This window comes from Sminthopsis crassicaudata, chromosome 3, assembly GCF_048593235.1.
Source record: "Sminthopsis crassicaudata isolate SCR6 chromosome 3, ASM4859323v1, whole genome shotgun sequence".
NCBI classification, from domain to species: Eukaryota; Metazoa; Chordata; class Mammalia; order Dasyuromorphia; family Dasyuridae; genus Sminthopsis; species Sminthopsis crassicaudata.
Window position 1 is genome coordinate 366,767,757 of NC_133619.1, and position 16,939 is coordinate 366,784,695.

Sequence of the window (16,939 nt, forward strand, 5' to 3'; positions counted from 1 at the left end):
AACCATATAGTTTAAATTTACCTGAGCAAAAGCACTTGTACAATATTCCTGACACGTGCTATCTTCTTTGAGCATATATCTGAGATGTGACTCAGAATACTCTAAAATTTATAAAAACAGATGACTGCTACCCATGACTTGAATGGACATAAAATGATACTTCCAGAAGGAGTCTAGACAACAATACCAGAAATTACAAAGTTTTTAGACAATAAACTGAAGATCATAGGAACACATAAGGTGTTTTAATCACTACTATTTTTCAAATGCAAAGGGTACAGAATTAAAACAATAACAAAAAACAGATTTGGGATTTGAACAACTGGCTAATAAAATGTCTGGAAATGGAACTTGGATTTCTGAACCAGAGCTTAAAATTTGAAAACTATATAATGCTGATTAAAGATAAAGTAGATTTAACAAGGAGTACAGTGTACATACCTGATGTTTTGCAAATTTCATTAAAATAACTTTAAATCTAAGAGGAAATCAGAAGGAGGAAATTGCACAGAATTAGAGAACAGAAACCAAAAATTCTTAATCTTTTTTGTTCATAGATTCCTTTGACAGTCTGCTGAAATGTATAAATCTATCTTTCTTTCTCTAGATAGATAGATAGATATAGATATAGATATATATGTATATATGTATGCATATACATACATATATACATATATACATACATATCTATATCTATATCACAATAGAAGAAAATGTTAAATTTCAGATAGAAGTTAGTGAAAATAAAGGTGTAGGTTTTTTTTTTTCCCATGTCAGACTCCCTGAAGACTATCAATGGATCAAGAAACCCAAGTTAAATATCCTTGCAATATAGAATAGCGACAATATAGGAAGAATAGAAGCTGGAATTCATATGATAGAAAACCCAATAAAAGAAGCATAGCCTCATATTTCTATATACAAATAAACAAAATGGAGCAATAATAATCTAAAGATCCAATTAAAAGAAAGGAAATTTGATCAAGGATTCCATGTTCTATAATATCACCACCCTGATTAACAATTTAAAAGAGTAGGGTTTAGATTGGTGATTTTGTTGCCAGAATTTTGTTGCTTAGATGAAATACCTGCCTCTATTAATACCTGTCTGTGTCCTATGGTCTAGGTCTTTCCTACAGCCTCAGTAGGCTTCTCACAGACAAGGTGGGAGTGAGCTTGAGCTCTTCCTTTTTCTGAAGATATCATAGCACATTTATTTTCTCTCTAATATTTATAGATGGTTTAAAAACTATGAATCTTTGAAAACCCTTTTTTCTCTTTTATAACATTTTGGCACCATCACTACAGAAGTAGGAGGTAAGTAAGTTAAGACTAAGGGTCATTTCAATTTTTTTATGCATGGCTTGCTGTGGACAAAGAAATTAATCACCAATAGTCTATTCCATAAGTGATTGATTTTCCCCTACTAGACCAGGTTGATCCTTAAAAAAACAGATTGAATCTGTTGCTAAAACAACATTTGAAGACTTTCCAGCACTAGGGAACATGACAGACCCTGCCCTTTTATAGTATATCCTTCAAGAAACCAAGCCCATGCCCCTGGAGAGGCATGAGAGCCTCAATCTGGCTCTGTAACATCTATCCATAGTGTTTACTTCTGCACTTTGGAACCAAAGAGGACTTACACATTTCCTCTTCTACATGACATCCTTTCATATACTTCATGACTGGGAGTTTTTTTCTGCTGGCTTTTGTTCTGTTGAATTTGTTCTCAGTTCTTTAAAGCAGTCCTCACATAACATGATTTTTAAGCATTCCATCTTCTAACCACTCTCCTCTTTGTGTCCTCCAGTTTGTCAATGTCCCAAATATGATGTCCAGAATGAAACACATATTCCATATATGATTTTATTGGGACAGAAGTCAGAGGCATCATTCTAGATATAATCATTTTAATGCTACATTGACTGATGTTATGTGTAAAGACCAATAAATAAATCAATCAACTCTTTTAAATAGGAACTTTTAATTAGGTATACCTTCCTTATACAATATTTATGAAACACATTTTTAAAATCCACATAGAATTTGACATTTATCCTTTGTGTATGAATTTATCATAGGCCTTGGAAAATAATGAAAGCTATTGAATTCTAAGCTCTTCAACTGAAAAGACTTAAGAAAAAATTTGGAGGGTGGATCTAACCCAATCACAGTCCTGCTCCCAGACTATTTGATGATGAAAAATTGTTCTGGTCTAATGATTTGCCCACTGTCAAATTATTACAGACTGAACCCTGCCCTTCATCCATCATTACATCCTTTCTATGTCTTATGTTCTTGATTTTGACCCTGCTTTTACTTCAGACAGCACTAACTTTTTACCTTCAGAGTTCATCTGCCTTATCATTCATAATCTTCATATTTTTCACTGCAGCACAGACTCTAACCTATGCAGGAATTTCTCATTTGTAGCAATTGGGTAATGTAAGTTAACAATTAAGCATCAAAACAGAAATACATTGTCCACTGGTGGAATTCTCAGGATACAAGGACATTTGGCACTCTTAGTATCTCAAAAAGACAAGTCTGCAACTTGATAGTTTCAAGTTGAGCAGTAAATTATATTCAGTATATATTCTGAGTAGACAAGAGTTATTAATAATGATCCTGCGACAACTGGACATTGTTTAGGCATAGAAATGTCAAGAAATTTGGATTAATTACTAGAAAAGGTAGCACAATGGTCAGAAGGTGAAGTTATAGATCCACAAACTAAAGGGTTTTCAAGAATAATCAATAGGACATATAGTGATGAAGAAGAAAAATATTAGAATGTGTCAATGTCTAACACAAAGAACAGTTACATTGCATATCATGATTAAATAGTGGGCAACCTTGTTTCATTCCTGATCTTACTGGGAAAGGTTGCAGTTTATTTCTATTGCATATTATGCTTACTGAAGGTCTTAAGTATATGCTCCTGATTATTCTAAGGAATAGTCCATTTATTCCTATACTCTCAAGAGTTTTTAGTAGGAATGGATGTTGGATTTTGTCAAATGCTTTTTCTGCATCTATTGAGATGATCATATGGTTCTTATTAATTTGATTATTAATATGGTCAATTATATTAATAGTTTTCCTAATATTAAACCAGCCCTGCATTCCTGGAATAAATCCTACTTGATCATAGTGTATTATCTTGGAGATGATTTTCTGAAGTCTTTTTGCTAATATCTTATTTAAGATTTTAGCATCAATATTCATTAAGGAGATTGGTCTATAATTTTCTTTCTCAGTTTTCGATCTACCTGGTTTAGGTATCAGTACCATGTCTGTGTCATAAAAGGAGTTTGGTAGGACTCCTTCATCCCCTATTTTTTCAAATAATTTATATAGCAATGGGGCTAATTGTTCTTTAAATGTTTGGTAGAATTCACATGTGAATCCATCTGGCCCTGGGGATTTTTTCCTGGGGAGTTGATTAATAGCTTGTTCTATTTCTTTTTCTGAAATGGGACTATTTAAGCAATTTATGTCCTCCTTTGTTAATCTAGGGAGCCTATATTTTTGGAGGAAGTCATCCATTTCACTTAAGTTATCAAATTTATTGGCATAAAGTTGGGCAAAGTAACTCCTTATTATTTCTCTAATTCCTCTTCATTGGTGGAAAGATCCCCCTTTTCATTTGTAAGACTATCAATTTGATTTTCCTCTTTCTTTTTTTTTGATCAAATTTACCAAAGGTTTATCTATTTTATTGGCTTTTTCATAAAACCAACTCTTGGTTTTATTTATTAATTCAATAGTTTTTTTACTTTCAATTTTATTGATTTCTCCTTTTAATTTTTGTATTTCAAGTTTAATTTTTGGTTGGGGGTTTATAATTTGGTCTTTTTCTAGCCTTTTAAGTTGTAAGCCCAATTCATTAATCTTCTCTTTCTCTATTTTCTTCAAATAAGCCTGTAAAGATATAAAATTTCCCCTTATTACTGCTTTAGCTGCATCCCAAAGATTTTGATATGATGTCTCATCATTGTCATTATCTTGGGTGAAATTGTTAATTGTTTCTATAATTTGCTCTTTCACCCAGTCATTCTTTAAGATGAGATTATTCAGTTTCCAATTACTTTTTGGTCTATTTACCCCTAACTTTTTACTGAATGTAGCTTTTATTGCATTATGATCTGAGAAGAAGGCATTTATTATTTCTGCCTTCCTACATTTAATTTTGAGATCTTTATGTCCTAATATATGGTCAATTTTTGTATAGGATCCATGAACTGCTGAGAAGAAAGTATATTCCTTTCTATTGCCATTCAGTTTTCTCCAAAGGTCTATCATACCTAGTTTTTCTAATGTTCTATTTACTTTTTTAATTTCTTTCTTGTTTGTTTTGTGGTTTGATTTGTCTAAATCTGAGAGTGCAAGGTTGAGATCTCCCACTATTATAGTTTTACTGTCTATTTCTTCTTGCAGTTCTCTTAACTTTTCCTTTAGAAAGTTAGATGCTATACCACTTGGTGCATATATGTTTAGTATTGATATGGCTTCATTATTTATGCTACCTTTCAGCAGGATATAGTTTCCTTCCTTATCTTTTTTAACGAGATCTACTTCTGCTTTTGCTTGATCTGAGATAAGGATAGCTACCCCTGCTTTTTTGGCTTTACCTGAAGCATAATAGGCTCTGTTCCAACCTTTTACCTTTACTCTGTATGTATCTCCCTGCTTTAAGTGTGTTTCCTGTAGACAACATATTGTAGGGTTCTGCTTTTTGATCCAATCTGCTATCCGTCTCCGTTTGATGGGATCGTTCATCCCATTTACATTTACAGTTAAAATTACTAATTCTGTATTTCCTGCCATCGTATTATCCCCAGATTATGCTTTTTTCCCTTGACCCCCCTGATCCCCCTCCCCGATATTTAATTTACAGACCCCCCTTGTGATGCGCAACCCTCCCTCTTTTTTTTTTTTTTTTTTTAGGATCCCTCCCCCCTCCCTCCAAGTCCCTTCACTTATTCTCCTTTTCCTTTTCCCTTTTCCTCTCCCCCCTTTTAATGAGGTGAGAGAAAATTCTCTGAAAAACAAATATGTTAATTATTTACTCTTTGAGCCTCTCCTGATGAGAGTAAGATTCACACAATGACTCTCCCCCTCACTAAGTTCCCTCAGATATGGTGTATTTTCTATGCCTCTTCCTGGGATGTAGTTTCCCTCTTTTTATCATTCCTTCCCCTTTTTCTGAACCGACCTCCTTCCCTTTACTACACCCCCCTTTTTTTTTCTTTTATATCAGTAAAATCAAATTATCCTTGAGTATTTTTTATATACCCACAACAAAGTTACAGTTCTCAAGGGTTCTGTGTACCTTTTTCTGTTTCTCTTCAGTCTTGTGGATGTAGATCAAATTTTTTGTTTAAGTCTGGTTTTTTTCTTAGAAACATATAGAATTCCTCTGTTTCATTGAATGACCATCTTCTTCCATGGAAAAAGATGCTAAACTTAGCTGGGTAGTTCATTCTTGGTTGCAGTCCTTGATCTTTTGCCTTACGGAATATCAGGTTCCAGGCCCTTCTATCTTTTAATGTGGAGGCAGCCAGATCTTGGGTGACCCTTATTGTGGCACCTTGGTATTTAAATTGTTTTTTTCTAGCTGCTTGCAGGATTTTCTCCTTTGTGTGGTAATTCTGCAGCTTTGCCACTATATTCCGTGGTGTTCTTTTTTTAGGGTCTATTTCAGAAGGAGTTCGATGAATTCTTTCCACATCTACTTTCCCTTCTGTTTCTATTATCTCTGGACAATTCTCTTTGATAATTTCCTGTAAAATAGAATCTAGGCTCTTTTTTTGGTCATAGTTTTCTGGAAGTCCAATAATCCGCAGATTATCTCTCCTAGATCTATTTTCCAGGTCTGTAGATTTTCCCAGTAAGTATTTGACGTTGTTCTCAAGCTTCTCATTTTTTTTGTTTTGTTTGACTGATTCTTGGGTTCTCTGTGAATCATTCATTTCTATTTGTTCCATCCTGACTTTTAGGGAGTTATTTTCTTCTTTCACAGTTTTTAGTTCTTTTTGTAAATGCCCAATTTCATTTTTAAATGAATTATTTTGCTCTATTGAATTTTTTTCCATTTCCCTAATTTTTTTTTGAGAATTATTTTCTTTTTCCAATTCAGAAATTCTATTTTCTTGAGACTTTTTTATCTTTTCCAATTCAGAAATCCTACTTTCCTGTGTTTTTTTAACCTTTTCTAATTCATAAATTTTGTTTCCCTGCATCTCCTGTGAATTCTTTATTTTTTCCAACTCCAATTTCAGGACGTTGTTATTCTCTATCATAGCTTCCCTTTCCTTTCCCCATTTTTCTTCAATCTCCCTTAATTTTTTAAGAGTTTCTTCTAGGAGAGAGTTATGTGATGGGGGGCAGGAATCGTTCCCCTTTAGGTTGTTATCTGCTGTCTCTCTGCTGTTAACTTCCTCGGGGTTGGATACCCGCTCTTTCTCTGTATAGAAGGAATCTATAGTTTTTTGGGGCTTTTTGCTCATACTTAAAAAATCTTTTGGGGTCTGTCCCTGGGGTAGGAAATTATTTATTTACTTCTTTACCAGCTTCCTCCCAGACAGGATGGATGCAGCGGCTCCTGCACCTGAGCTAAGATAGAGCTCTCGGAGAGAGTTCCCCACCCCCTCCCTGGAGGTCCCTCAGAGGTGATTAGCACTGCTGTGCTTCGAGGGCGTTGAATAGTAAAGACAGCACAAAGCCCAGCCTATGTGTCCAGGTGGGGAGTGGATGTCTGCAGCAGGTGACGTGAAAAGCCCCTGTGCTCAAACTGGAAGTGTCTGCCAGAAACCGCGGTCCCTAGTTCAAAGGTTCCGCTTCTCTGGGACTTCCTGGAGCTGAGTTCCACTCCCTCCAGCTAAACTAGGCAGTGTGTGTTGCCTTGGGCCGTATCCACCCACTTGTCAATCTCTTAACTATTCTCAGGTGGTAGCTGAGGCCACACCCCCTGGTGCTGAGATCTGCTTAGTCACCTCCCCGGGTCCGGGGAAAATCTAATCTGGGTTTTAAAATATTTTGGCTTTCTCTTCTGAACTGCTAAATAATTAGCAGAGAAGAGCTAACCGCCTGTGCCAGATTCCTTTACCTCAGTGGCTTCTCTGATCCCAGAGCCCTTCCCAGCACAATGGGCGCAGTATGCGCGCACCCAGCCGTCTGTGCTGGCCTCTCTTCTTCCTCCCCTGGGGACTGACCTTGTCTGTTGAAACTCCAGATTCTCTTCAGCTGGTAAGACGTGCTTCCAGTCCTTGTGGTATCTATCAGTCCTGGGCTAATTCTGAGACTTAATCTATCTAATTGGTTGTGAGGGAGTGAGGACGTTCACAGAGTCGTGTGTTTCTTCTCCGCCATCTTGGCTCCGCCCCCATATCATGATTAAATAAATCAAGGAGGCCAAAAACAACTAGATAAGCAATCAACCAATAGATATTCATTAATCACTTGCTATGTTCCAGAACTATGAATACAAATAAAAAGAGTAAAAATAATCCCCATTCTCAAAACCGGGAATCCAACTAGAAGGGCATTGAAATATGAATAGTTCAAGTGAGAGTTGATAAAGACTTGAATTGTGGTGATTAAGGTGTGAGAAGAGAAAAGGAATAAAATGAGATGCTGCAAAAGTAAAGATAGCAAGATTTAGCAATTGATTATATATGTAGAGTGGGGCAAAATAGGTAGTCAAAGAAATTTCAAGCCTAAGAGACAAAAAATGCTGGTGCCCTTTACAGATATAGGAAATTTGGAAAAGGATTTAGGGGCAATTAACACATTCAGTTTGAGTTACATTGAATTTAAGATGTCTGTAAGACATCCCTTTGGAAATATCCAAAAGGAAATTAAATGATTTAGGATTTAAGCTTAGGGATAGATTGAAGTTGGTCATATAAATGTGTGTGAGTCTGTATAAAGTTGATGATTAATCCCTTAGGAACTGATGAGGTCATGAAGAGAGCAAGTATGGAGAGTAAAAAGAAGAGGGCCAAGGACAAAACCTTAGGAAAAGTCCATACAGTTGGTATCATGATATGGATGATGAACCAAAAAGGGAGTTTGAGGAGGAATAAAATGGGTAAGAGATAAAAGTAGAGAGATCAATGTAACAAAAACTTAGAAAAGAGAAGTATCTGAGGAACTGAGCGTCAACAATGTCAAATGGTGCAGAACTCAAAAAGAATGAGAACTGAGGGGGGAAAAAGTCAGTTGGTAGTTAAGAGATCACAGGCAGGAGGAGAGTGCCTAGTAGGTGAGAAGGTGGCAATGCTGGTGTCTGAGGAGAGTCAGCTGAAGAGGGGCAGAAGGCGCAAAAAAGCAACGATAATGGCTATGAAAAAGGGCTAGGGCCCTGGTGATGGTGATGGGAAAGCGGCAGCAGAGGCAGCTTTGGAAGTCTGGTGTTGCCAGGTGCAGCAGCCAGGCTGGAAACCACCAGTGTGCCCAACGCAGGGTCACATATGTGGATATCATTGTGTGTAACATCCGGGCTTGCTTTTTTGGAGGTCCTTTGGACTGGCCTTGGTCTCAGCAGAACAGTCACCATGAGGATGGTCAGGAATAGAGTCCAAAGTCTTTATTCTTGAGTCTCGAGTCTATCTCCTACACAGTGTCTTCCCTGACTGACCCTGTCCCCAGTTCTCTCAGCCCTTAAATACCTTGGTGTGATTACAACATTACAGCACACTTTGTATGTATGAACCAGAGGATCATTATATCACCATATTAAGTACTAAAGAACCATCATCTCATGAATCACACTGAGTTAACACCTTGTTAAGTATCCTTGTTCCAAGTATACTTCTCCAGAGTTCCAGCCCTCTACACCATGGGCAGTTTTGTCTGCACCTCCTGCTCTGGTCTCCTGAGAGGCCTGAATCTTCCTCACTGAGTCAAATCCATTTCCACGACAATCTTTACTGAGCCTGAAGTAATATTCCTCCAGTGTCATGGAAATGAGGTTTGCAGGAAGATCTGGCTGGGTCTTTTTGATTCACAAACCTCCTTAGTGGCAGACTCCAGGAACCCTCAAAAGGTGAAGGAGTTTCAAAAGGAGAAATATGAAAAGTGATGGTATGATCCCCTAGACCAAGTCAAGGGGCCATCCCAAACCAAAAGCAACACCTCTACTCCCACCTGGATTCTACTCTAGATGTAAAGCTCTGAGGACACTTTTTGGGGATCCTATGCCCTCTGTTGCCATCTCTAGTCTAACTAGTCTGCCCTAAAGACTCAGATCTCCCAACATCCATGCTACCAACCACCTTCCCTCCCTTCAGTCAAGAAAACTAGCACTGACCTTCTGGTTGACATTGTGGAGACCTTTTTGCTGCTCCCCAACTGGCATTGAATTTGGCTGTCTTTGGGGGCCAGGGAACTTCCCATGGAGACTTTGCCAACTTTGATGCCTTTGGGAGCAGCCCTTTCTCCTCCACAATCCCTTCGGCTGTTCACGCTGTATTCCAGATCCAGCCAACTCCCATAGACAGCAGGTAAATGACTCCATTTGTTACTTCTCTTGCTCCTGCTACCCAGACAAGTGTCCTTCAAGATATGAACAATGTCATGGGAACTGGGATGTCAGCTGGTGATGTTCTTAGCAGAGCCTTTGGGACCATTGTCCATGTCTCTGGACTCCACACTGCTATTTCTGGCAGTAATAGCAGCAGTGCTGGACTTGGATTAAGGGCTTTCACCAACTCTTTTATCACACCAGCTCCTTACTCACAGTTGCCTTCCATCAACCCATTCTAGTCTAATGGCATGGCCTCTGGCTGAGGCTTTGTAGGATTAGGAGAAGCTAAGCTGGTGCAAAGGCCTATGAACTATCCAGTATGGATTTCTACCAATCCCTTCATGACTGGATCCTCAACAAGTCCATTTGCCTCCAAACTTCTTCCAACTAATCCCTTCTTGTAGCACTGTGCCCAGAAGGACTACACCCTTCCTGCTTTCTCTGCCCTCAAGTACCCTTCTGTTTCCTAAACCCCTGGTGGCTATATATAGTTTTTTGGCATTACCATGGTATCAGCCCAAGATAGGGATAATAAGGAATGAACCAATAGATGAGAGGTTGAATCAAGGAGCAGAATATAATAAGGAATGAACCAATAGATGAGAGGTTGAATCAAGGAGCAGAATATAACTGAATGACAACTTGATATTCTCACACATTCTGACAATTTAGACTTTTTACATTGTATATTGACAATATGCTCTTTCATTCCTTAAGAAGAAAATGCTTGTTGACTAGCTGATTCCTATGTAATCTTGGATAGCTTTGCCAACAAATACTAAGCATCATAATGAATTGCCAGAGATTTGTCAAATACTATCTCATAATAGTGATTCTAATCATAATGCTAAAAAGATCTGTTTAGCCCTCCCTTTTTACAGATTTATTTGCTCAATAGGTAGATATTAAATAACAAATATATATACGATTCTTTTAGAGATTGTTAAAGTCAAACAAACTGAATAGACATGTTCCCTACCTTCAAGGAGATTACAGTGGAGTAGAAGAGATTTCTTATCTATAAAATGAGAGCATGAACTAGATAATCTATAAAATCTCTTTCAGTTCTCCATCTATCATCTTCTAATCCCATCAGATACAGAAATATCATAAAAAGTAGGTTGTATTAAATGACTTGAGAGAAATGAACTAAGTATTATGGAAGTTAAAAGTGAGGTTTTGTTTACTATCAAGTGGAAGGATGAAGGAAAATCTGTTGAAGAGCTACATTTCATTCAAAGGCTTGAAGAAATGAAAAGAGTTTAAGAATTAGTGATGGGGAGGAAACTGGGTTATGTGATATATCCAAGGTCACATTCGCAGTCCTATGACTCCAATTTAACTATGTAACCTTATCTCATCTCTCTCCCATTCACATATTATTGTTATTAATTATTATTATTATCAATTATATATTGTAGCCAAACTGGACTGTTCTCTGTCCTCTATTATCATTTTGCTCTCACTTGTCTCCATGGCTTTGTTCCTCCTATCTGTTGTATCTGGCATAGAATCCTGAACCACTCCATATCCATCTATTAAAAACTTTGAAGTCAGGTGCCACATTCTCCATGAAGCATTTTCTGATCTCCTATGATAAATGTGTTTTCTTCCTCCCAAAATGTCTCATTACACTTTATTTGAACCTCTTCTTTGCACTTATCTCACCCTCCTTTGGAGCACAGTTCTTTTTTTAATTGATCAATTAATTTTCGCTTGAGAGTAGGTCCTGTGTTCTGATCTTTATATCATAGTGCTTAACACTATACCTTGCCTATTATGCCTATTTAATAAATGTCTGTTTAACTCTATTTTCTAAATCTTTGTGAATCTTGAAACTGGTTCCAGTCAGTGCAATATGCACACGTTCTTGACTATCAAACAATTGATTAACCCTCACATAAGTCAATGGAAAGTCTCAGGTGAGTCCTAGTGGAGCTGTAAGAAGGGAAATAAAATTAAAAAGCCCAGACACCATCCTCATGTTATAAATGTCATATCACTCTGGAGCTTTATCAACAAGGGGACACATTAGCATTGTTTTAATCATTCTCCTATTGGAGCACAAACATTGCATGTATAATTATACTGCTGTATTGTATTGTACAAATAACCATGTAATGACATCGCTGGAATTTCGTGGTTCTTCATGGTAACGCCAAGTATAATTACCATGTAATCTGCCGAGAGCAAACAAGGTTGTAATTATTCTGTAATCCAATCTAATTATGGGGCAACTAGATTGTTATTTGTGCTTGGGAAAAATACATGCACAGAAAAGGAGTCGCAGAAATACATTAAACCCATCTGTGGATATGATGAAGTGGGGAACTTAATCATAGAGATCTACATTGACCAGTGTAATAGTTAGCTTTCAGAAACATTGACAGAAATGATTGAAATGCACATTTCACAAATTTGCACCATGAACATGTAAAAAGCTAGGATGCCATCCTTGGTGCTGACCTGGTTTTCTTGAGTGATTGATCACAAAGAAGCAAAGGATGGCTAAGAAAAAATAAGTTAGGAAAATAGCCCACCAAAATATAAATGTAGGGCAAATAGTACTTAGAAGTATATTGGGTAGATGGTTGTCCTCATATGTGTTTTTGAGGGATGAAAAAAGTTCTGATCTGCTAGGAAATACTTTCCCTACCATGAGACCACTCTTATATATAGCAATTTTATCTTTAGGCCTCCTAAAGTCTTCTACCTGTACTTTATCTTGTGGAGGACAACCTGGATTCTTTTAAGCTATGCCAGAGAAAGGTAAGTTCTGGACATACCCACTAAAGTAGAAAAGTTTCAATGTTGGGTTTCATAAACTGTATATTTGTCATCTGAGAGCCAATCTCAGCTAAGTTGGAAGTAACTCATCATCAGGTTGATTATAGGCTATTGAATTCATTGTTTGGCCTAAACAAATTTCAAAGACTGTTTACCATAGTTAAGAGAGGTTATAATCAGCACCAGAGAAGGCAGTACCTACACCAATGACATTTTGGATTTTTGAATAATTAAAGAAAACATTATCTTCATATTGTTTCTATCAAAAAGAAAACATTTTTGAGATGGTATGCCAGTTGGCATGAATTAATTTATAAGTTGTCTAACAAGAGTAGGGGTTTCTTTCGATCTGATTTTTCTTGTACAACATGACAAATATGGAAATATATTTTTAAAAAATACACATATTTAACCAATATCAGAATGTTGAAAACTATCTTTACATGCATTTGGAAAAATAAAATACTATTGAAAAAAAGTGTAGGGGCTTATGAGATATGGAAATACTCCTTTATTTGGGAGGGAAATTTTATCCATTTATTTGAGTCTTGGCAACTCACTTTACAATTTGAAGTTAAATAAGTCAAAAATACACTATTCAATATCTTTGAATCCTTGACATTTCTGCCCTGTCAAATTTAACTCTAAATCATTTCTACCAATTGCCTTTTGTACTTCTATGTCCATGTTGCAAGCTATTATAGGAGTCACTCCAACTGCAACTACTGAAAATTCAAATTATGTAATTTCATTTGAGCCCCCACTAATGCATAGCAATTCTTTTATTCTTTCATGAAATAGTTTCTCTAAAATTTTTCCTCTTTCTTCAAGCCATCCATGCCTTCCCTACTTTATACCACCTCCCCAATCTCATTGTTATTAACTCCTACTGTGCAAAAAGATCAAGTTCACCTCTCATGAGGTCCTTCATCTACCCAGTTCACACAGTTCTATATCTCTTTAAATTTTTACCTGTTCTTTCCTTTGATTTCATCTTCAAGGAAGACACCTTTCCTTATTACAAAAGTCTTTGATATCATCTTCACCTAGTTCCTATGGAAAACTGCCTCAGTTTTCACATTTAGAAAGCATTATCTGATCTAGACTATAAGCCACCTTGTTCTGTGAACTTTTGTTTGAGTATGCTACAGAAATCAGTCAGGGAAACCATAGGTATAGAGTTAGAAGGGTTCTTGTAAATCAGCAAGTCCAATTCTCTCATTTAAGAATGGAAGGATCTGAGGCCCACAAAGGGTAAGTGACTAGCTCAGCTGTTCAGTATCTAAAGTAAAAGTCAAATGTACTCCTCACAGTGATCTCCCCACTATGTACGTTTCTCTTTTCTTCACTCTTGATTTTCACCCTGGAGATTTTTCTACCTCTGTGGCCCCTCCACTGAATAACAAACTTCTGTTCAGAATAAAAAACAAATTTGAAATGAATTTCTCTCTGTGTTCTCTAGCTATGGCATGAAGGGAAGAAGTTTCCAGTTGAATTTTGGTAGAAACAGAAAATCTACAAATCCTTTTCCTTAGGGAAGAAGTCAAAGAAAAGAGCATTAAATGGATTGTAAACAAATGCAGGAGGGGCAAATTGGCAGAATGGAAGGTTTGAACAAGAAACAGAGAAGAAAGATAAAAATCTGAACTAAAATAATTTCAGTGAGCAAAAATAATATGAAAGACAACAAGGTATAAAGAGAGAAGTAGAGAGATAGAATGGAAAATCCTGGGGTTTAGGGATCATGTGATCTAAGTTTGACTGAGACATTCACTTCTGCCATGAATTATGTATGTGATTTTGCACTAGTGAATTTATCTTTTTATTGATGAAGACGAAACAGGCTCTAAACTAAGATGGGTCAGTCTTTTCTGAATGTCTGATTATCTCTCTCTCTCTCCTTCCCAAAGTACCAAAGGCCGGGTTCGTTTAGCGAATGAATTTGCTACTCAATACTGTGTTAAAACAAAATCTTTATTAGTTAGGAAAATGATAGGCAGGCAATTGGACTCCAGGAATAAAGACCAGACTGCCTGAAAAGGGACACTGCAGCTGAATCAGCCACACAAGGCAGAGAAAAGCCTACTGAAAGGAATAGAATTTTGGAGATTCATTTTATACACAATCAGGATCATAAAACAAAGTTTGTATTTGAAAAGGACTTTTCTGCTTCCTTCTGATATAGAGATGTTTGTATATCAAAAAGGTTCCTGAGAGACTTGTAAATAAGAGAGGAATTTCTCTTAATGATGTAAAATTCTGTAAATCATTTGTGTCTCAGGTTATCTCCTTTAACCTCTTCTAAGAAAGGAATTTCCCTGTTAATCATTTGTGTCTGGGGCTATCTCTTTTGACTTCTTCATTATAATGTCATAAACATAATTTTGGATTTAGAACTAGTGAGGTTATTCAAAATCCTTTAGATGCAAAAACTAAGACAAAAAAAAAAAAGTAAATAAGCAACTTGCCCAAAATCATACAGACAGTAAATGGCAGAGCTTGGATTTGAAAGGAGGCCCCTTCACTTCAAATTCCAATTTTTTTCTAGTACTCCCTGCTTGTGTCTAACCAAATTATTTTACTAGTCATTTATATCTCTGATAATGTATTTTATGTCATTTCTTCCATACAAATCATTTTTGGAAATAGTCTGCAGCTTATTTACATCTATTATGCATTGTTCTAATTTGAATAATAGGATCATAAATTTAGAACTGCAAGAGACCCTGGAGATCAACTAGTTCAAACCCTTTGTTTTACAGATAAGGAAACTGAGTCCTAAAGATACCTGATAAGTTCACTAGGCAAAAAGGAATAGAGCTAGAGTTTGAATCTGATTCTTTCAAGATCATCAGGTCCCATGATTTGCTAAATAGTATCTTTGCTTAATATAACTACAAAGTATTATATGAGGAATATTAATGTATGAGGAAGTTTCTGATAATATCAAAGATACTATAATATATCTAAGTTGCAAAAGTATAGGATTAATTTTTAAAATTACCCATCTACAACTGATCCAATCATTCTGAAGAGCACTTTGTAACTCTGCTAAAAGGGTCATATAAAACTATGTATACAATTTTACATGGCAATTTTACTGTATCTCAAAGAGATCTTTTTAAGAAAAAAAGAAAGGGAGGGAGGGAAGAAGGAAGGAAGGAAGGAAGTATAATGCCTGAGAAATTGAGGCAAGATAGAGATTAGAGAGTATTTCATAATTTATTTAAAAGGGAGAGATTTACTGGGACCAAATGGATCCATGGTTTGATCCCAGGGCTGAATGAGAATATTGTCTCTAAGAATTCAGCAAACAATGTGAGTTCTCAATGCTTTATTTACTCATGGCTCAGACTCAAGGGGTAGACTGAGGCAGGGGTGGACTCAGGGTGCTGAGAGGGGGAACAGGACTCTGACAGGGTGGGTGAGCCACCCGGAGAGGGGGATGACATAATAGGGGGAGACACCCTGGAGATGGGGAGAGGCATCTTGATAAGACATATCTGACATTCCAATAGCTTGGGATGGGGAGAAGCAAATTGCTTACCTTCTCAGTATTGAGAAAGGGAAGAAAGGGAAGAAGAGAATTTAGAACTCAATTTAAAAAAAAATGAATGTCAAAAATTTTTTACATATAATTGGAAAAAAACAATATTTTTAGAAACAAAATGCTGATTAAGTAAGTACATAAATAAAATTGTTCACTTAAATCGATTATTCTATGTACACAGTATTTGAAAACAATAGAGCAAATGTACATCAGGAAAAGGAGGTCATTTGTCACTAAGCAAAAGAACCAGAGTAGGGACAACCTGCTTTGGGTATATGGATTATAAACTGTTTTCTCTAGATGGAGGAAACTTTCACAGAAAGTTCATTTTCATCAGAAGAGATGGGAATTAAAATAAACCTAAAAGATAGGAAGGATTTGAAAATGTAGAGATTTAAATTAGTCAGAGCTTTCCCATAATCCCTGACTTTCCTTTATCTATAATTTCGATGACTGGAGGTAGAGCATTAATCCCCAAACTTCTGGCAACTTCCATACTTTCAAATGAAATACTCCTGTTGGCTTTATCAAAATATTTTGGAGGCACCAAGTTTTCTAGAGCTAAGGCCTAGAAAGTAGTCTGTGCACTGAGTTTGGTATAACAATAATCCTTTGCACTTTAGATGATCTTACCCTCTGGCAAATACATTGCTTTGACCAGTGCCAGATGTTCATTGAGGAAGCTTTCCCTATTTTCAGGGACTGGAGAGCCAGAAAAGGTGATTCTTCATACCTCTTGACATTTTCAAAATCCTGTTTCTTGTAACAGCTGAGTGAACCCAATCATGTTCTATGAATCACAATAATTCTGGTTCTGTATCCCACTGTGAGACAACAATTAGGAGACTGCTCCTACAGGTTCCAGGAATGTCTGCGTTGTCCACGCATGAACCTGCCATGAGAACTGCTAATCAAGAACTAAAAATGATTGTGTCATGGTCAGCTCATTTGTGATTTTTCATGTAAATAAGAACTGTTTTTGCCTTAGCATGTTAAGCTCTTAGTAAGGGAGGCTTCTATTTGCAATTGTTTTCCTCACTTTGAAATTATGATCCTTGAATCTCCTG

General features: G+C 36.6%; 1 long non-coding RNA gene and 1 pseudogene across 1 annotated transcript in view; one reads left to right on the forward strand and one right to left on the reverse strand.

Moving 5' to 3' along the window:
* LOC141561798 (uncharacterized) overlaps positions 1-16,634 on the reverse strand; it is a 55,531-nt gene extending 38,897 nt beyond the window's left edge. Inside the window, exon 1 of the long non-coding RNA XR_012488163.1 lies at positions 16,506-16,634. This is a non-coding gene — a long non-coding RNA (uncharacterized LOC141561798). The remainder of the gene's footprint in view (positions 1-16,505) is intronic.
* LOC141559669 (arf-GAP domain and FG repeat-containing protein 2 pseudogene) lies at positions 8,347-9,774 on the forward strand (annotated as a pseudogene).
* Positions 16,635-16,939: the final 305 nt, after the last annotated feature.